General features: G+C 38.0%; 1 long non-coding RNA gene across 1 annotated transcript; it reads left to right on the top strand.

Annotated features, from left to right (window-relative positions):
- Positions 1-235: 235 nt before the first annotated feature.
- On the top strand, positions 236-22,887 carry LOC116094090. Its single transcript, XR_004119963.1, has 3 exons — positions 236-379; positions 17,391-17,483; positions 22,793-22,887. It is a non-coding gene; the product is annotated as an uncharacterized LOC116094090 (long non-coding RNA).

A 22,887-nucleotide genomic window follows, 5' to 3' on the forward strand; every position in this document is an offset into this window, starting at 1 on the left:
CAAAAGCAATGCATTCATGGTACACAGACATACATGCAGGCAAAACATTCAGACACATAAAATAAGAATAATTTTTTTTAAAGTAAAGACTGAAACTGTGGGTGTGATAACATTGTCTGTGCATTCTTTGGTCCAGTAAAATGCAGAAGAGAGAGTCTCATCCCCAGCCCTGTAGCAGACACCTTGCAGGAGCCTGCTCTAATACTCTACCTTTATTTCATAGGTTCTCTACTGATCCTTGCAGTGGACCCAGCTTCCCTTCTTCCTATGGAAGCTTTCAGTCCCCACCCCAACCCAGTCCCATTCCAGTTCATTTGTGTCAGCAGCTAATACCTAAAAACACGTGGAATCCCCAGTAGTCACAGTGAACCTTGGTCAGGTAAGTGAATCACTTTCCTTCCTGCCCTCCACTAAGATCTCTCTATTCTCACCCACAGCACAATAACAACCTTTTTATAACTGCCCCCCATTCCACCTCAACTCCATTCACTGGAGCTTCCTACTCTTAGTTCAGATGCAGGGTCCTACTAGCCCTTTCATTTCTGTCTCTCTGGACAGTTTGTTTGTGTTATTGCAACCTACCTGCAGGATCCCCTCTTAAGACAACATCTCTAATTTCCTGTGAGCCCCATCTCCAACCATCAACAAGATCCTCTTAGCACTTTCCTGAAGCAATTCTCAGCTCTTTCTCCTAACCCATCTCCGTTCCTCTCTGTCAGCCATTGAACTATAGAATCACTCTCTACCAGGAAACCCAGAGCTATCACACTTCCCTAATATCCAGAGATGGCAACAGAAATCAAGAAACAGAGCATTTACCTAAACAGACACGACATGGTATCAATACCTAGACTCACAATCATCCCAACCCCAAGTGCCTAGACACCAGTGTAAAAGCACAAACATTAATAGCCAAGACAATGTACCTCCACCAGAACCCAGTAACACTACAACGGTGAGCCCTGAGAAGTGCAATATAGCTGAAGCATAAGACAAGGACTTCCACATTGCTATTATGAGTATGATCAAGGACCATAAATAGGATGTAAATAAGTCCCATAACGAAGTCTTTAAAAACACCAACAGTGTAATGAAATAATGAAAACAATTCATGACATCAAAGTAGAACTTCACAAAGAAATAGAATAACTAAAGAAAATGCAAAATGAGGTAAAACTGGAAAGGAAAAATTTAGGAAGTTAAGAAAGAATCTTAGAAGTAAGGTTCACCCACAGAGTACAAGAAATAGTACATGGAAGAAAAAAATCGCAGGTAATGAACACAAGGTTGAAGAAATGAATACCTCAGTCTAAAAAAAAAAAAAAAAATGTTAAATCTAAAAAAAATGTCAGCACAAAACACCCAGGATGTCTGGGACACTACAATCTGCAAATAATAAAAATAAAGAAAGGAGAAAAGAACCCAGGTCAAAGGCACAGAAAATATTTTCAATAAAATCAGAGAAGAAAATTTCCCTAATCTAAAGGAGATGCCTATCAGGGTATAAGAAGTTTACAGAATATTACATAGACAGGACCAAAAATGAAATTCCCCATGGCTCATAATAATCAAAACTCTAAACTTATAGAACAAAAAAGGAATATTAAAAGCTGCAAGGGAAAAAGACCAAATAACATAAAGAGGCAGACTTATTAAAATAACACCTGACTTTTCAATGGATACTCTAAAACCCAGAAGGGCCTGGAAAACTATGCTATAAACTCTAAGAAACAGTTGCCATCCCAGACTACAATACTCAGCAAAACTATCAGTCACAATAGACAGTGTAAAAGAAAAATCCAAGATAAAACAAAAATTTAACAATATTTATGTGCAAATCCAGCTGTATAGAAGGCACTAAATGAAATTTTCAACATGAAGAGGTTAAACACAACCAAGAAAACAAAGAAATAGGTGATCTCAGACCAGCAACTGGGGGAAGCCTACACTATATATCCAAAACAACAGGAATGTGCAAACATTGCTCATCGATAATTCTCAACATTAATGATATTGATTCTCCCAATAAGAAGACACAGACTAACAGATTGGATTTGAAAACAGGATCTATCTTTTTGCTTCACCCAAGAAACAAAGATTCACATCAGGATAGAATCACCTCAGGGTAAAGGAATGGAAAAATATATTTCAAGCAAATGGACCCAAGAAGTAAACCAGTATATCCATTTTCTTACATGATAAAATAAACTTTAAACTAAAACTAATTAGAAGAAATAAAGAAGGACACTGCACACACTCATCAAAGGAAAATTCTACCACAAATATTATAACTCTAAGTATTTATGAACCAAACACAAGGGCACTGAAGTTCAAAAAGAAACATGTATACAGTATAAATCACATATTGACTCTAGCCCAGTGATAGTTAGTGACTTCAATACCCTACACTCGCCAATGATCAGGTAATCATCTAGACAAAAACTAAACAGAGAAATATTGGGGTTAAATAACATTATAAGTCAAATGGACTAGCAAATATTTATAGAACAATTCACCCAAACACAGAATATACCTTTGTCTCAGAAGATCATGGAACTTTCTCCAAAACTGACCACATACTTGGACACAAAGCAACTTTCAACAAGTACAAAAAAATGTAAAAGACACCTTGAACTCCCTCTGACAATATGGATTAAAGCTGGATTTCATCAACAACAGAAATAACAAAAAATACAAACTATGGAAACTGGACAACTCACTACTAAATGAAGAGTAGGTCAAGATAGAAATAAGAAAGGAAATGGAAAACATTTTCAAATTGATTAAAGTGGAAACACAGCACATCCAAACTTATGGGAACCCAAAAAAGTGATGCAAGAGAAAAGTTCATAGCACTAAATACCTATATTAAAAAAAAACTGGAGATATCTTATATTAGCCACTTAACAACAAACATGAAAGCCTAGAATAAAAAGAAAAGATAGCACTCTAAAGGAGTATATGAAGAGAAATAAACTCTGGCCTTTAATTAATAAAATAGAAGGAAGCAAACAGACAGAAACTGCAAAGAATCAATGAAATGAAGGGTGAGTCATAAGGTTGACCCTCAGCCAAGTTAACTAAAAGACAGAAAGAGAAGATCCAAATTAATAGAAATAAAGACTAAACGGGTAATATCACAACAACAAAAAGGAAATCTACAGAATCATAAGGATACACTTTAAAAATCTGTACTTCATCAAACTGAAAAACCTAAAAGAAATGGAAAATGTATTGATATATATAAACTACCAAAGTAGATTAGATAAGAAACGCAATTCAAACAGACATATAAACCCTAGTGAACAAAAAGCAGCAATTAAGTCTCCCAGCCAAAAACATCTGTCCCAGGGTCAGGTGAATTCATCAAAGAATTCTACCAGACCTTCAAGAATTGATGACAATACTCCTCAAATTATTCTGCAAAATAGGAATAAAGAGAACATTTCCTTATTCTTTTTATGAGAACACAATCGCCCAATCCACACAAAAACTCAAGAAAGAAAGTTACACACCAATTTCCCTTATGAACATAGGTGCAAAAATTCTCAATAAAATACATGTAAACCAAATCCAAGAACACATCAAAAAGATCATCCACTATTATCAAGAAAGCTTTATCCCAATGATGTAGGGATAGTTCAGCATACATAAATCAATAAATGTAATCTGCCACATAAACAGGCTGAAAGACAAAAACTAAATAATCACTTCATTAGATGCATAAAAGACCTTTGACAAAAATTCAATACCACTTCAAGATAAAAGTCCTAGAAAGACTAGGAGTAAACAAAACATACCCCACCACAACAAAGGCAATTTACAGCAAGCCCATAACTGTTCAAGTTAAACGAAGAAAAACTCAAAGCATTTCCACTAAAGTTAAGAACAAAACAAGGAGGTCTACTTTTGACATACCTGTTCAATGTAATGCTTGACATCTTAGCGAGATCCATAAGACAACAGCAGGGTATCAAGGGGAAACAATAGGAAAGAAAGATGTAGAGTATGATGTCATTCTATACATAAATGACCCTAAAAGCTCCACCATAAAACCCTTCTACACCTGATAAGCCCTTTCCTGAATAGAGCAGGATAAAAACTTAACACATATAAACAAGTAGCCTAACTATACACAAATGACCAATGAACTGAGAAAGAAATCAAGGAAACAATACCTTTCTCAATAGCCTAAAAATATATTTTGAGGGTAACTTGCTGTAAATTGCCTTTGTTGTGGTGGGGTATGTCTCGTTTACTCCTAGTCTTTCTAGGTCTTTTATCTTGAAGTGGTATTGGATTTTTGTCAAAGGTCTTTTACACATCTAATGAAGTGATTATTTAGTTTTTGTCTTTCAGCCAATACAGCATGATATTGGTATAAAAACAGACATGTTGACTGTTGGAATCATATCAAAGACCCAGACACACCTAAGGACACTTGGTTTTTGACAAAGAAGACAGAAATACACACTGAAAAAAATCTTCAACAAATGGTGTTGGTCAACCAATTGTTGACCAGCAGTAGAAGAATACAAATACTATCATGAACACTGAGAGATGAAAGCTCTATTAAGGCACCAGCTTGACTCTTCTGGGTTCAATGAGTTACATAGATGTTGTCTTCAGTAATAGGGCCTTATCATCGGAGAGCAACCAATAGCCTTGACAATAGCCTGAGTTGTCTGTAGGATGCCATGGGACCCCTTTGGCCAAAAACTAAATTAGATATAACCCATTTCTGGCTCTTGAGGCAGAGAAATCTAGTCAGGGCTTTGTCTCCTTTACTATTTGGTGGTTTCATTTCCATTTCATTTGTAAATGGATTTATTTTAAGAAGCTTCTGCTGTAGTAAGTTTCTATATGACCCCTCAAGTGGCCCTTAGTGTTAACTGTCTTATCCTATATATTCTCTCCCTTAGCCCCCTGTTCCCACCCCCCCCCATTTAATCCTTCCATTTCAGCCTCCCTGACCCATCACCCAACCCTCTATAACTATAGTTTATTTCCCTTCCTGGGAGATCCTTCTCTCTCTACTAGTTCCTCACTTTATACCCAACCTCTCCAGTTATATGGAATACAGCATGCCTATCAAAGGCTTAAAAGCCACTAACATTCACATATAATAGAACATATATCATATTTGTCTTGTTACCTTACTCAAGATTTTTCTGTAGCTCCATTTATTTATCTAAAAATTTAATTTTTAACAGCTGAGTAATAATCCCTTGTTTACCTTTCTGTTTTGGTTCTGTGCAAAGTACACAACTACAAACCCTTTAATCTACAATGGTGGCATTCTTGCAAGATACTTGATCCTTGGGCAGTGGTGGCACAAAAGTAGTGACCAATCACTATCTGATTGGATTTAAGGCCCATTTCATGATACAGAATCTACACTTGATACTACTCAGATGGCCAAGAACTTGAAGCAGATAGGGCATAAACCAAGGAGAAAACTAAATACTATTATTGTTCTGTTAAAGGAATGTAACAATAAAATGGTAGTCTGCTATATAATCTAATGGCATTCTGCTATACCCATAAATCAGGTCTCATTCAGCTATTATCATAGACACTGCCTTTGCAGTAGGTAGGAACTAATACAGAAAGATACAGACCCACAACTGAACAATGTGCAGGGAGGCAGAGACCTTGAAGCAGTCCGAGAGTAATGTTTACATCAAACCCCTCTCCTCAGGAAGAGGATGTGGAAAGATTCTATGAGCCAGTAAGTCTAGAAGACATCAAGAAAATGGTGTCTTACATACACAACAAGACCAATGCACATAGGACCACACAGAGAACATGGCAGCATGCACAGGACCTGCACAGGTCTAAGCCAGACGGGGTCCCAGCTTCTCAGGGGAACTGGGCACAAGGTCCCATCTCTAACCCAGTAGCTATCTCCAACTGACAAGCTCTCACTGAGGAAACATGAGGGTTTTTTTCCTCCCAATGGAGACTTTTTACATATACAAAACCATACTTAGGAGCAGGTTTCATGCCTAACAGTAAATGGCCAACAAAAAACTAACTCAATGATATTTTTGCAGGTATTTTGTTTCCTAAAGGTTTTGGAGGGGGCATTTTTATCTTACAGGTCTTTTGCTTATATATTATAGTGTTCTATTTTGTGGATTTTATGGGTTTTGAGGGGAGTGTGTTTGTGTGTGTGTGTGTATGTGTGTTTGTGTGTGTTTTTGTGTGTGTGTATGTATATGTATGTATGTGTTTTTGTGTGTGTTTATGTGTGTATGTTTGTGTGTGTTTGCATGTATGTTTGTGTGTGTTTGTGTGTGTACGTGTGTGTACGTGTGTTTGTGTGTGTGTGTTTGTGTGTTTGTGTATGTATGTGTGTGTGTTCCCATGCATGTATGTGTTCCCTCACATTTTTTTCTTTTTTTTTCTGTTTGTCTGTCTATTTTCTTTTATTCTGGTTTCATTTCATATTTGTCTGTTCGTTATACAAAAAGAAAAGAAGAAGACATTGAGTTGGGTAGGTACAGGGGTGGGGAGGATCCAGGAGGAGATTAGGGAGCCGCAAATGTGATCAGAATATATTGTATGGAAAAATATTTTCAGTAACAAAAGGGGGAAGGAGAACACTGAGATAGTAAGGTTTGAGAAATGTGGAATAAATATTATTTGAACTCACTCGTCTGATCCAAGTGGACAATTTATCACCTACTAGAATCCTCTATTCAGAAAACTCTGTTACTTCATATGATTGACACCAGGAATTTTGTGGTTGTTTAGTCTGGAGAGATTGTACTGAGAAGAATAAAAGACAATGTAACTCACTGTCACTTTTTGGAAACTTCCAGACTGAACGTTTTGTTTGCTATGTGATTGCTTTGATCCTTGGCCAGAGACCTGAGAGAGAGGGTTCCATCTCTTATTTTCCTGTTTAAATAAAATTATCCACTTGTTATCATTGTTTCCAGTATTGATAACACGCACACACTTTATTCCACATGGTGAAAGTCAAGCAGTTTCCTCTTTCTCTTCTCCCCTAGGAATCTTCAAAGTAAGAAGAAATTCTCTGAACAGAGCTGGGGTTGCTGTTCCTAAAGTTGCCATCTCACTCACCCTAGGTAGACTGCTAAAATAAAATGTCAGAGACTGGAACACTTAGCAAAAGGATTTTCCTCCCCGAAGCTGGAAATTCAAGATTAAGATGTGGCCAGCCAATGTGCAGCGCCTGGGGAAGGGCTTTCTTGCAGCGAGGGACCCTCTTGCTGTAGGTTCACATGCTGAGCCGTCTCTTCACATGAATATTTTATCAAACTTTTCATCACTGTGACAAAATAACTCATACAAACAAAGTAAAGAGCAGAGATTCTGTTGGCAGAGGTCACTTGTCTCGTGATGGACAGAAAAGAAACAGAAGAAAGAGCCAGGGACCAGGTATAACTTTCTAAGCACAGGCCCAGCCAATCTGTCACACTCTCTGAAGTTCCCACTATCTCCCAAAACAGCACTGTCACAGGCTTATGGGGGTGTTAATTATATTCAAAATATAATGGGTCTTAACCCCATTATGGGGTCCTTATCCTCCTGTCCTCATCAGAATCTATCTCATAAACACCTCATCCCTGATACTGGGACCTTGGGGGTGAAAGCTTCTGCATATAATTTATGGCGTACACAGCATTAGTTAGAATATGCCATCCTGTCTCCATGGGTCACAACCTATGTTTTGCCTCATCGGAATCCTTAACTCAGACAATTTTTCACCAGTTTATTCATTTGTTAACAGGAAGGAGGGGGACAGTAACATCTGGCCCAAAGTTGTTGTTGAAAAATTAAATGATATAACAATCTCAGCTAATTTTACGAGGCCTTTCAATAGATAATCTTGGACTATACGATTTATGTCCATGAATCATAAACTACATTTCAACCGAAAACAATTAAAAACCTACGAACAAGTAGTTTGCTTCACACCAAAATCTTCACCCTCTCATCCTCTGTCCTCAAAAACCGAGTGAGCAGCTGCTTGGCCACTGCTTAATAGGACATTCAGGGAAATGTTAGAACACTAAAAAAAAAAAAAAAAATGCTTTGGGATTTCTCATTACCAATTTTCTGATTAAAATCTCAGGGCATTTGATTATTTGATTATCATGTCTTGTGAAGAAAATGTAAACATATGACAGACCATGGAGTTGTACTGTTTCCTAGACATTAACTCATGGAACAAAATATTCTTTTTCTGTCATGATTTCTAATACAGAGGTAAACCTAACAATGAATAAGGAGGATAAGATAAACGTTCTATGAGAGTGATTAATACTAAGGGAATATTCAGCATATCTAGAATATGGAAAGAGAGCAATCTGTTAACCAACTAATATGAAATTACAAAAATTAATTTCCATTAAGATTTCTTGAAATGAGATGAAATATAATGAGCATGTACCTGTATGTATGAATAAATAGGGCTCGATTAAACCTCATAGCACTTGCAGGATAACAGTGCTTCTGATTTCAACTAAAATACTGCAGAAAATGTAAAGGAATCATGTAATTAACAATGAATATAGAATAAGAAAACAAAGGCATTGACATATGAATAATAAATTATTTTATAAACACTTTAGCATGAACACCCTAGGTGTACACTGCCTCATATTCTATATGTAGCCTATAAGTATGAACACCATACTTGCCTCATCACTACTAATGCTGAATGTCTAAAATGATAGCAAATTTGCAGAAACTCTCAAAGTTCAACTTCATATCAGCTATTGTTGCTTATACAGTGTCATGGCCTCAAACCCACAGTGATCTTCACATGCCAGCCTTTCTAGTTCTGGAATTCTGCAAAAGGCACAATTAATGTTCAAAAATAGGTTTTTAAAGCTATTTATATATTTTACTTTTTGTATGTAAGTGTTTGTCTGCATGTATGTATAGACCATGTACATACCCAGTGCCTGTGGAAGTCAGAAGGCATCAGATCACCTGGAACTATAGTTACAGATGGTTGTAAGCTTCTATGCTGGTGCTGAGAACCAAATCTGGACCCTCTACAACACCAAAAAGAAAAAGTCCATTTTCTTCTGTTAGATGAAAGATGGCCCAAGTACACAGAAGAAGTAGATGCCAAGTTGGCTAATACAGACCCCCGTTCATCAAGCAAGACATGGTGACTGATTCTTGTAGTGCTTTCCAGAGCACACTCAGGCTCAACTGTCTCTCTCACCCTTGTTGCTGATGATTATTGATCACATGTCTATTTTCCAGAAAAAATAAAGCACATTGAACCTGCTGAGTCATTAAACTTGGCTCAGTGAAAAAAAACTCCCGAGTAGGCAGATTTCAATTATTACAGATTATTAATTTTACCTTTAATCCTCCCATACCCAAATGCAAGGTAACTCTTAAGACTATTTCACTCATCTGTGTACATCAGACATGGAGATCATGCCATAAAAGCATGTGCATGCACACTTTTGATTTGCCATTTTGCATTTTACTCAACCCCTTAGTCTCAACCAAAAAAAAAATTGTTTTTCTGAATGCTAATTAACGATGAAAATGTCTTAATTTGCATGTATCAAAAATATTCACAATGTAGAAAGGGTCTGTGAGAGGAAATGAAAGGGTCTTATGTGAGAGGAGATCAGGGGGTCAAAGGACAATGGAGCATCTGTGACATGAAAGCAGAGGACTGGATACATGGTGAGAAAGGAAACAAGCAAGAGAGGGTGGGGGGAATAGGGGAGACATTCAGGGAGAAGGGCAAACAAGAACAAAGACAGACATTGGAAAGATGGCTCTGTGGTTAAGAGCACTGTCTGCTCTTCCAGAGGACCTGAGTTGTTCACCAAACACCCACACGGCAGCTCACAGCCATCTATGACAGTGATGCTCAACCTGTGGGTGGCGACCCTTTTGGGAGTTCAAACAACCTTTATATATGAGTCATACATGTATCCTGCATATCAGATACTTACATTACAATTCACAACAGTAGCAAAATTACAGTTATGAAGTGCAACAAAAAAAAAATCTTATGGTTGTGGGTCACCACAACATGTATTAAAACGTCACAGCATGCTGGGCAGTGGTGGCGCACACCTTTAATTCCAGCACTTGGGAGACAGAGGCAGGCGGATTTCTGAGTTCAAGGCCAGCCTGGTCTACAGAGTAAGTTCCAGGACAGCCAGGGCTATACAGAGAAACCTTGCCTCAAAGAAAACCAAAAAAAAAAAAAATTTAAAGTCACAGAATTAGGAAAGTTGAAAACCACTACAGTTCCAGGGAATCCAATACCTTCTTTTGACCTCCACAGGAACCACATGTACATGGTGCACAGATATATAGCCAGATGAAATATCCATGCACATGATAAATAATAAATAAATATTTTAAAAGAACAAAGTATAATGACAAATACATGAAATACTTCATAATGAACCCAATTACTTCATGTATATGAAACATGATACATATAATTAAATATATAACATATAAATAATAATAAATACACATATATGTGGGAACAGGACTTGGAGGGGGTTAAGAGTCAACAGAGTCACATGACAAATTCTGGGAATCAGACTCCAGAGGCCAGCATCAGGGTGCAGATCTGAGTTTATTGTGTAGCACATAAGCTTAGATACAGTGTCTGAGCCAACCCCGAGCCCGTAAATCCTTGACCAATTGTACTTTGCCACACCATCACCATCTCCCGGTGAAAGTCCTGCCTCCCTTTCTGTGACTCAGAAGGAGCTATACCTCACCCTCACAGCTAGTCCTCAAAGAATGACTTGGGTTGTTATAGACTGATTTCATCGAAGGTGAGGCTTGGTGTTCTTCATTTGACTTTTCAGATCTCAGCAATCCATGCTTCTCCCTGTCTCTCTCTGTCTCTCTCTGTCTCTCTGTCTCACTCTCTCTCTCTCTCTGTCTCTCTGTCTCTCTGTCTCTCTGTCTCTCTCTCTCTCTCTCTCTCTCTCTCTCTCTCTCTCTCTCTCTCTCACACACACACACACACACACACACACACACACACACACACACGCACACACGCACACACACACGCGCACACACACACACTCCCAGAGTGACTTGTGTCTCTTGCCAAAAGCTTGACTGATAAATAAATGAAGTCTGCTGAACAAGGTAGATCATTAAGTTAAACAGACACTTCACCTTCGAAAGCAGACTATACAATCTCAAGAATCAGTTTTATGACATTGCCCCAGTCACTGGATATAAAATGCTTTCCAAAAGACAAGTCCCAACCTCAGTTAGAGCTGAAACCAAATCATGCAAGTATCTTGTCTCCAAAAATGACTACTTTAATGAAAGCTCTATTTGTTTCATTCGTAAAATCCTTGGCAGTGGGGTTCCTTTAATGTCTCTTGATTTTATTATTGATCCATCACTTCTTATAAGAAAAAGATACTTGGAATTTCTGAACACATACCCCCAAGTTTTTGAAGTACACAGGTCCAGATAGGAAAAGTAGGAAATGGCATATTACATAGAGAGAAAAAAATGAACTTGAGGATAGATTTGACATCAGTGAGGTACTGGAAAAGACATAGACGGTTTCCAACGAGCATATTTCATTAAACAGACATATGTAAAATTATTTTCATGTTGTGAGAAGTAAGCTGTCTATGACTTTATTCATAAAATATGCATGTGCTTCAAGAACCATTTAACTGTCCAAGAATTAGGCTTTTGTTTTGGTTTAGTATTTTTTTTCTTTCTTTTTTAATATTAGTATTTAAGACAAAAGCTTGAAATCTGAGCTAGTGGCTAGTTTCCTAGTAATTTAATTTCATAAAGCTGGTGTTAAGTTTGTTTTTTTTTTTCTCCTTCTGTACATAATGTACTATATTGAGCATTTTGTTGTGGCTTGAAAAATACATGTCAAACATTTTGAACATTCTAGTGTTTTTAATTTAGATTTGCACAATCATAGAAATTAAAGATGGAAAAAGTAGGATTCTTCCTCTTAATATGAACCGTAGACCTTGGTCCGGACTTGGCTCTCCTTTCTAATTAATGAGGTTTAGGAAGAAACTCCTCTCCCTCCCTCTGGGCAGTGGCTCCCACTGTTTTGGGATGGAAGGGTAATGAATGTCTCTTCAGTGAAGTGTCTTCACAGTGATTCCCTCTGGAGTTCATACACATTTTGTCTCTTTCTCTTGGCATTGTGCTGTAATCACCTGTTGATTGAACAAAGCTATGTCTCTATCAGCTGTAGTGTTTAAACAAAAGATGCAGCTGTTGCTGGGCAAGCCAGTCATGGTAATTCAGTGAGCTGTAAATCCTTCAATATATTTGGGCCATGACAAAGAAAGAAAAACAACAACAACTTCAGCTTGTCTTTTAGTTCTATGTTACTCAATGTTAAAAGATTGACTAATAGAACATTTACAAGTTATTTTTTGTAACAATAATCTACATAGAGCCTCTTTAATCTGCCATTAGCTTAATGTTTCTATGTATCATCTAAGAAGCTGCATAGCCACTTAAGTAGCATACTCCTTTGGACGCTAGTTAGCATTGCTCTCTCCACCAAACTGCGCTCCATTACTAAACTCGCAAAGCTGAAAGAAAGTTTGTAAACCATCTTATTTCTCATATGAGGACACAGAGCCCAAACAGTATTCTGGCTGTTTGTTACCCCTTTCCATTTTTCCTTTAATATTTCACTAACATGATAAAAAAAATAAGGTAAAATTCAGAGAATAGCATTTGGGAAAGAATAACTTCTTTCCCAGTAATGAGTCCAGGTGATTTCAAAAGACAATTTGAAATACTACTAGAGTATTTGCTTTATTGCAAATTAATTCTTTCAAAACCAAACTCATCATTGAGGTTGGCACACCTTACAATGAACAGAGCAGACCAAGGCTGTTTCAGCCCCCATCACATGCCATAGGAACTAGATCTCTGTTCTCATAAACCTTTCTTAACATCCTAACCAGTTATTCAGTTGTTCTTCCTATTTGCCTAGGCCTGTGTTTCCCATGCAGCCAGATGGAATAACTAATGGAAGTTATCAACAACCTGAAGTCCACAGCTCCCTATTACAATTAATGGATGGGACTGGCCAACACTGGCTTAAAAAGAAATAAATTAGTATTTCTTTTGCCTTCCAACCAAACCTAGGTATAAGTTAATTGATCTTAACACAAAGAACTCAACAAATATCAGATGAAAACTTAACAGAGCTCAAAACCAAGCACAAGGCTGGGGCACTGGCAGGGAAAGAACTCCGCTGGCGGCCTGTCAGACTCTGATGGGTCAGAGCCATCCCACTGCATGTTCAGCCTGAGGTTAACACTTTATAAAAAGGACAAAGCACGTGGCACATTCCCACTTCAGCTGAGCACATCAGCTCACAAGCAAAGTCTGCTCTGTCTTTGGCGTATAGAACTTCAAAAGGGTGGTCTCAGTAGAATGTATATTGATTGTCCTTATAACCTCCTTGTGAATTCTGGACAGCCACTTGACAGTCCTTCCTCAGCCTTTTCTCTCAAGTCAACAGTGGTTTCTATCATAAAAGCCTCAATTTGTCTAAAGTATTAATTAGTTAAACCTAAAAATGCTTCCTCTGGCTTACTTTCCTGACATCTCCTGGAAAGAATTTTTAACCAACAGGAAACCATTCAAGTTTCTACTAGAGAACATTGTCTCCAAGTCCATTTGGCCAGGTTAGTGGGATTGGAATTTGGCAGGGCCTGCAAGCTTTGATTTAATTTCACTTTACTTTGAAATTCTGCTGAATGAACAGAGCTAACTGAAGGAATGATTGATTAAAGAAATCTTTTCAAATATTACCTAAGATACAGAGAAAGGGACATCAGAAGGTAGGAGAATGATCAAAGATAAGAAAGCCATTCAGCGGCCAGCCACAGGCTTCAAGAAAGCATCCAAGAAGGGGAGCAACAGCCCCCAAGGACGATTTTGGTTTTCATGGATATGATTGAAATTTCTTCCCTACAGAATATAATCAATATTTAGATATATTTTACTGGAGGAATAGTTCAGCAATCAAAACATGAATGGGAATTGAAAAGAATGATAAGTTTAAAGAGTTTCCAGAAATTACCCCATGCTCTGATTACAAATGAACACAGCTTTTTGTGTTAAGATGTAAGCCTATTTCCTGTCTTGATGGGTGTCTACATTTACAAGGTTAGTTTCTTGAGGAAATCTTAAAGAATGGTTTTCACAAGCTGTAAAAGTGTAGGAACAATGTGGCACATTAGTAATAACAAGACCCATTTGGTCACACGAGCATTGACTAAATAACTAGTCCAACACAGAACATCAGGGTGAGACCAGGCTCCTCTGGGACACTGAGCTAGTTTAACCTCTAGAGATGTCTGGAGCAGATGCCTGCTGAGTGTCAAAGGGGATTCTGCTAAGTCCCAGCTAGTTAGGAGAGTAAGCCTATGCTTTAGTAAGAGATATCTGCACTGTTGGGGCCCACAGCCAGCAGTAAAAGAGCCTGCAGACTCTCTCACAGAAATGGAGAATAAGGATCTTTTCCAGAGAAACTTTGAACCTAAAGGGTAGTCAGTTCAAACTGAAAATTTGTCCCTGAGGAGCAACCAACATTAGCATAATTGAAACACAAACTCTATGTGAGCCTCAGAAAACCTATTTTGAGCCCTAGTGTGCATGTGTGTGTGTGTGTGTGTGTGAGAGAGAGAGAGAGAGAGACAGAGACAGAGACAGAGACAGAGACAGAGACAGAGAATGCATGTGCACCTGTGTGTAATAAATTTTTCTTAAGGAGCTAGAAAGATGCCTCAGTGGTTAAGAACACTTGTTGCTCTTTCAGAAAAGTAGAGTTTTGTTCTCTGTACTGATGAAAAAGGACAACTTACAACTGCCTAGAACTCCAGCTCCAAGGGAACTAATGATTCTATGCTCTCTTCTAGTTTCTGCTGGCATCCAAGTGCTCTTACACATGCACAGACACACACATACACATGATAAATAATAAACCAGAAAAGGTGGCTTGATCCAAGAAATGATGTTGAAATCAGACAAAGAATGGCCTTTCCCACTTTAGTCTTCCAAGAAAGAATATTTGCTAAGCATGCCATGTTGGGGACACAGAGATGCCGGTTCTGCCCTTTGGCCAGGACCTTTTGGCTCATGCTCAACAGTATTCTTCCACTGCTCACAAAACACAGCCGTATTTCCAAGAGATTGATAAGACCAAGGAGAGTTTCCCCAAAGCTGTGCCTGGAAGCTTCCTGGAGAAAGGCAGGGACACTTAAATTTATAACTGGCTAAAGGATGCATGAAATCAGTAAGATGCTTTCAAATGATCTTATAAGTCTGGGCTGAGGAAATCGCATTTGACATTGTAACTCGTGACATTTATTTGTCAAATTAATTCAGTGTGGTTCAGATGTGAATGCAGCCACATGTGTGAAAATAATCAGCAAGAACCAAGACAAGGGGAGGAGGAGAGGTAGTTTGGGCAAAGATGAAATTGTTGGTCTTAAGCTGCCACAAAGCCATAGGTTTCCTGGATTTGCTTTGCTGCAGCTCTATAGAATATGCACTGTTTCTTCATAGTTTCTTCAAGCAACTGAACACATATCCAAACTTCTTCAAATACCAAGTGCAGTAATATTATTCAGATTTCCTCAAGCATCACTAGGAGCCTAAACAGAAGAATCAACTACATCGTAGATGTCTAAAGCTTCACAGGAAGGACAGACATTCACTCACATATTGAGAGGCAAGAAGAACTCACAAGGTGAGGAAGAACATTCCAGGCAAGGGTGTGAGCACACGTAGAGACAAACATGTAGGAAGAATGTGGGCTGCTTGAAGAACTTTAAGCAGCAGAGGTGATGCCAGATGGTACAGAGGAGAATGCAGGAGCCAGGTTATCAAAAAACCTTCATTAAGGAGCTGAGGGGTTTGCAGCCCCTTAGGAGGAACAACAATATGAACTAAGTAGTACCCTCAGAGCTCCCAGGGTCTCAACCACCAACCAAGGACTGCACATGGAGGGGTCTGATTGTTCAGGCAGCATGTGTATAGTAGAGGATTGCAAATTCGATCATCAGTAGGAGGAGAGGACCTCAGCCCTGTGAAGGTTCTGTGCCCCAGTGTAGGGGAATGCCAGGGCCAGAAAGTGGGAGAGGGCGGGGTGGCAGGCATGGGGAAGTGGAAGGCAACAGGGGTTTGTTTTTGTTGTTTTTGTTTGTTTCTTTGTTTTTTGGAGGGGAAACTGGGAATGGAGAAATTTACATGTAAATAAAGAAAATATCTAATAAAAAAAAAGAACAAAAAAAAACCCTTCATTAAATGCTAAGTTTATCTAGGGGTCATGTGAATTACTGAAAGATTCGAAGATGGGGCGTGGGTGAAAAGGCCACAGTTGTGTTTTTAAGTGATCCAAATGGGAGCAGTTTGAAGAGGGAAGCTGGGGCAAGTGAGGCTGGCAGCCAAACCTAATAAATACTGGAATAGAATTGTGTCAGTGACATCCAAGAGAGGGGCAAACAGGGAGACAGAGTGAAAGAAGATCTGGGGAATTCAAGGGACAATGGATAAGAGGATTAAAACTTAGAGAAGATAACTAAGAATAGCACTCATAATTCAAGCTTCTATGACCACTTGGACAGTGAATCAGGGACCAAAGATCTCAAGGAGAAGAAAGCTCTCTTCTTTAGGATCTATGAGCTCTCCAACCATAGGCAGTTGGCTAAATTACAGTACCAGGTATGAATTCCCTTACATTGAGCAGGCATTAAGTCCAACTAGACAGTTGTTGGCTACCTACAAGACAAATGTGGCACTATAGCACCATTAGGGATATCTTGTTGGAACTGATGTTGTGGTTCATGGCCTTTACAGCTGGGTGTGATTACAGATTGCTCCTCTCCCTTTGCTGTTTGCAAAGCACCTTCCAATAATATATGGGAGCCAGTCCTCAGGGAGGAGGCTTCCAGAGCTCTGGTTCAATTCCTCCAAGTTCTCTGTCCAAATATCATGGTATCCTTACCCAGAAGGTCCAAGTTCTGGATGGCAACCAAAGGCAATGCTAATAGTCCATATTATTTTGGAACTTTCTTGTATTTCCTCCAACTAACAACTCGAGAGGTTTCCTGTGCCTGGCATTGGAATTTTTGCTAGATAGTGTATGGCTCTTCAGGGAAGCACCCTATGTAGCAAAACTCTAAATATGTGCACACATTTCTAGTTCGCATCTTGGGGAAAGGTGCTTAATCCACCTTACAACTAGCAGTCTACACAGGGGAACCAATGTAGAATTTCAACCAGGAACCCAGAGAGAGTAACAGAAGCAGAGACCACAATGGAAAGTTGTTTATTGGCTTCTTTTACATAGATTACCCAGTTTGCTTTCTTATACATCCTAGGACTTCCCCTCCAGGAGTGATATTGCCCACAGTGAGAAGGTCTCTCCTACATAAATCACTGATCAAGAAGATGCTTCACAAGTATGTCCACAGGTCAGTCTGATGGAAACATTTTTTTATCTGAGATTCCCTTTCCCAGCTTGTGTCAAGTTGAAAAAACAATAACCAGCTCCTTTTCCCAACACATACACACAGAGAGAGAATATATGTATATGGATGTGTGTATGTATACACACACACACACACACACACAAACACACACACACATTGGACATATGCCAAGGAGTGATATAGCTGGGCATATGGTAGATATAGTTTCAGGGTTTTCGAGAAATCTCCACACTGATTTCTATAGTGGTTGTACCAATTTGCAATCCCATCCTCCATGGATAAGGTTTCCTTCTCACCAAACTCTCGCCATAATTGACTGTAAGTTATTATTGTCTGGATATTAGTCATTCTTACTGGGATAAGATGAGGTTTCAGAGTAGTTTTAATCTGTGTTTCTCTAGTTGTTAAGGTTGTTGAACACCTTTAAACATATTTCTTAACCATCTTTATTTCTTCTTTTGAGAGTTCTAAGTTTTTAATTTCTTCTTTTGAGAATTCATTTTTAATTAGAGCATTTGTTTTGACTCTTTATGTTTTGAGGATTAGAGTAATATTGACATCATAGGAGTTTAGAAGTATCCCTTGTTCTTTCTTTCCTTCCTTCCTTCCTTTCTTCCTTCCTTCCCTCCTTCCTACCTGTCAGTCTGTCTTCCCTTTCTTTCTTTTATTTACTTCTTTCCTTTCTTTCTTTTTTCTTCCTTCTTTGCTTCTTCCTTCCTTTTTTTCTTTCATAACTTAAAAAGTATTCATTGTAAATCATTGTGATCTGGTAGAATTCTGTGTGAAGTCATCTGAATCTGGTTTTCGTTTTGGAGGGTTTCATTTTTAAGTCTGAAGGGTTTTTTTTATTACTTTTTCAATCTCCCTAGTTTTTATGGGTCTGTTTACATTGTTGATCCCTTCTTGGCTTAACTTTGGTAATTTCAATTAATCTAGAAACATCCATTTCTTTGGGATTTTCTAACTTAATTGAACATAAGTTTTTAGAATACTCCTTTATAATATTCTGAAATTCTGTGGCAACTGTTGTTATGTTTCTTGTTCATTTCTGATTCCTTTAACTTGGGTCATCTCTTTCTTTTGGTTATTGAGCCAAAGGTCTGTCTGTCGTGTTTATCCTTTCAAAGAAGTATCCCCTAGATTTATTGATTCTTTGTATTGTTTCCATTGTTTCTGTTTCATTGATTTCTGCTCTGATTTTTGTTATTCCTTCTTGTCTACAGGATTTGGAATTAAGTTGTTCTTCATTTTTCCAAATTCTTTTGTTGCATTGTTAAGTCATTTATTTGTGCTCTTTCCTAATTTTTAATGTAGACATTTAGAGTTATAAATTTTCCTCCTTGGGCTGCTTTTAATATGTCTCAGAGGTTTTATGGGTTGTGTTTTCATTTTCATTTCATTCCAGCAAATTTTTTTATTTCTTTGGTGATTTCTGGTTTTGACCCATTCATCATTCAGTAATGACTTGCTGAATCTCCATGATTCCATGTAGTTACTAAAGGTTCTTTTGCCCTTGACTTTTAAGCTTTTTTGCATTCTGATCTGATATGTTGCACAGAGTTATTTCAGGTTTTTATTTGTTTAGATTTATTTTCTGTCCTAGTATGTGTTCTGTTTTAGAGAAATGTCCATCAGTTACTGAGTAGAATATATATTCTTTGGCGTTTGGTTAGAATATTTTGGAGATATGTTAGGTCCATTTGATATATAGTGTCATCTAATATTTCTCTGTTCTTGTTTTGTTCAGATGATGCATCTGTTGAAGAAAGTGGGTATTGAAATTACCTATAATTACTGAGTTGAGGTTAATCTGTGTGTTGAAGTCCAGTTGCATGCTTTCTACAAAATTGTGTGTGCTAGAGTTTGGCATATTTTGTTCAGAATTGTAATGTGCTCTTGGTCAATTATTCCCTTCATCTAATTAATTGTACTATATATCTCTTCTAATTAGTTTTTCTTGAAAACTCTTTTGGCAAGTATTAGAATACCTCTGGCTTCTCTTCCACTTGCTTAGAATATTTCCATCTGTCCTTTCACTCTAACCTAGTGCCTAGTCTTAAATGTAAGATAGGTTTCTTATAGAACACAAAAAGATGTTCTTTATTTGTTCACCCAGTCAACTAACCTGTGTCTTTTGTTTGGGGAGTAGAGGCCATTTATATTTAAAGTTACTACTGAAAGGTATATTCATTGCTGTTATTTTGGTTTTGGTTTGTTTGCTTTTTCTGGTTTTTGTTTGTGTTGTTAGTCCTATTTTGTGTTTCTATCATTATATTTTAATTTATTTTCTTTCTGTGACCTTTTGACTATATTTACCCTTTCTTTAGTTTGAAGGATTGCTTCCAGTATTTTCTGTAAGGTTGGTTTGGTGGACACGAATCTTTTTATTCATTTATATCATGTAATGTTTTTCTTTCTCCTTCAACTATGGTTATAGTTTTGTTGGGTAAAGTCATCTGGGGTAGTGTTAAACCTTGGAACATATTGCTCTAAGCTCTTCCTGCTTCAATTGAGGAGCCAGATACTATTCTGGTGAGTGTCTTTTATATGTGGCTCATGGTATTCCCTTTCTAGCTTCCAATACCCTTTCTTTGTGCTATTTACTCACGGTTTAAGTACAATGTTCTCTATGTAGTTTGATTTTCAGTTCTGTCTGTTTTATATTCTATGTGCTTCTTGTTTCTATATGAAAGGCTTTTAATCCAGGGAAGCTTTCTATGAGCCTCTTGAGTATCTGTCGATGTCATTGACTTGGGATTCTCCTCCTTCTTCTATTCCTTTTATGCCAAATTCATAGATTTGATTTACTCATAGATGTTCCATGTTATCTCAAATTTCCTATATATTCCTTTCATGTGTTGTTTTTAATTTATTACATGCTTTGTTTGAGTGGTCCAAGTCCTCTACTATATCTTCAAAGCCTGATATTTGAATTCCTTGACCATATTTATTGTTCTCTTAAATTCTTCATCCTGGGGTTCATCTAGGTAATTCTCATTGGAGAGCATTCCTATAGGACCAGTATAGGAGCATACTCTTTGCCTTTCATATTCTTTATTTTTCTATGCTGTATCTTGGGCATTTAAACATCTTTCACCGACTGTGCATTTAATGTAGATTCTACCCTGCCTCTGTTGCATTGGAGTTGTTTTTGGTTTTGTTGTTGCTCAAGCCTGGTTGATTTCAGATCAGGTAGGAAGAGTTGGTAAGTCAGTCCTCCAGATACTCAGTGTTCATTTTGATTGGTATGGTGGGGGGATGTCTAATTCACTGGTAATCAATAAATGATGGAAATGGAGTTTCTTGTTGTTTCTGCCTGGGCGGGCATACAGGCTGTGCTACTTGAGCTATGTCTGGAGGTATGTGAGCAGCTCTGAGAGCCCAGAATCTAGAACACTCATACTCACCAGGCTAGGCTGGCACACAGGCTGCCATAAAACCTCTCTTTCATTAACTACATTCCAGAAACTGAAAGTTGAAAAGAACTTCTAGCTCCTTTCCAAAGCACCATGGAGTCAGAGTCCTAGACTGCCACACACTTGTTCTGTAACATTTTAAAACACCTCTCCTCTCTAGATCCTCCTCACCTACAAAATGAGACAGTGACACCACAGGACCCTGGTGGTAGATCTCCGTCTGTGCTGGAGGCACAGTATTCTGTAGCCAGTCCCAAAGCAAAGGATAACCTACCATAGGCTAAACAACATGAGGCTCATGAAAAACTGTTTTGATTCCTTGTGTTTGTAGAACAGCATGAAGACAGATTTATTATAAAGTAGATTTAAGGATTCTGGGAGATTGGCTCATAGGGAGAAACACTTCCCTTATTCATCCCAGTTATATAACAGCACTAGAAGCAATAGGTTCTGCCTGGTGGCACGGGCCTATAATCACTGGTACTTGGGGGGCTAAAACAGGGAGATTGCAAGTTCAAGCCCAACTTAGGTGATTTAGTAAGACCCTGTCTCAAAAAATAGGAAGTGTAGGATCCGCATGATAAGTCAATGGTAAAGATGCTTGCTGCACATACTGATCATCAGAGTTCAATGCCTAGGAGCCACAGAGTGGGAAGAGAAAAGCAACTTCTACAAGCTCTCCTCTGACTTCCACATGCACATTTTGGCATATGCACACCCACACACATAGATGCACAAGGTCATATAAATAAATGTAATAAAATGGATTTTTGTAAATAGAAAGTACAATAAAAAGGGCTGAGGCTATAGGTCAGAAGTAGAGTACTTTTCTAGTATGTACAAAGCATAGGGTTCAATTCTCTGTACCTCAAATAAAAGAAGTAATACATTCTAATGTTCTACAGCAAATGGGGTGACTACAGCTTGCCATTTTCTATGATTTATTTCCTGAATAACTAGAAGAGAGAAGCTTAAAGACTGCAAGCACAGAGTAATGATGAGAAGATAGAAGCATTGTCTGATTTAATCAGCACACATTGTATACATGAATAGAAGTATCACACTGTACCCTATAAATATGTTCAATTATCATCCATTAGTCCAAAAACGCCAACGAAAGGGTAATGTTAACTTCCTTGATTCGATCAGTACACATTGTATACATATGTCAAATATGAAACTATACCTCATAAAAATGTACAATTAAAAGAACAAATACATGAAAATATAAAAGGAGAAAACTCTATGACTCTGAAATTCAGTAACAGGAATCAACCCAAGAAAAAACTGTAAAATATATAGGAAAGCACCCTCAATTATTTCAAGAGTTAATGGAATTATAAATGGAAATGAGCAACACATAAAAAAGAGTGTTGATCTGTGATTATTTAAAGCAAATGGCTTGAGCAATCCAAACCGAGCCAATCAATGTGCATGCCAGGCTGCTGTGAGGCCCTAGTGGTGTCCTTTTGGTCTCTCCAAGGACCCCAGTGTCTCTTACCAACAATTGCGTGTTCTGTTAAGCACTTGGCAAAGTGCATGGACATGTGGGGCCCAGCCTTTTCCATGGAAAGTTTTTTCTCCCAGATGGAGCCCTCATCTTAAGAATGTGTGCAGGATTAAGATGTAATCCAACGTTTCAAAGACTACAATGATGCATGAAATAAATGCTCAAGCTGACTCTTTGTCTTAAAAAGTCTTTAACTATGTAGGAGACATTAATAGTCAGAAGCCTCAATCTAATGAAAGATATCTTGCCTTCATCTACACTGTGTCATGGAAGCTCTAGTTAGGAATGGGAAACTTGGAGGGAAAGCATGCACATGACCACATACACACACACACACAATTTCCTTTCTCTGTTTCTTCCTTTAGCCAATGAAGAAATTGACATGGTCACATGTAGGCCATACCTAATATCTGTGAAGATCTAGATGTCTTCTCTCCACCTCCAACTACATCCAACGCTT

The sequence above is a fragment of the Mastomys coucha genome, unplaced genomic scaffold (genome assembly GCF_008632895.1).
Source record: "Mastomys coucha isolate ucsf_1 unplaced genomic scaffold, UCSF_Mcou_1 pScaffold16, whole genome shotgun sequence".
NCBI lineage: Eukaryota > Metazoa > Chordata > Mammalia > Rodentia > Muridae > Mastomys > Mastomys coucha.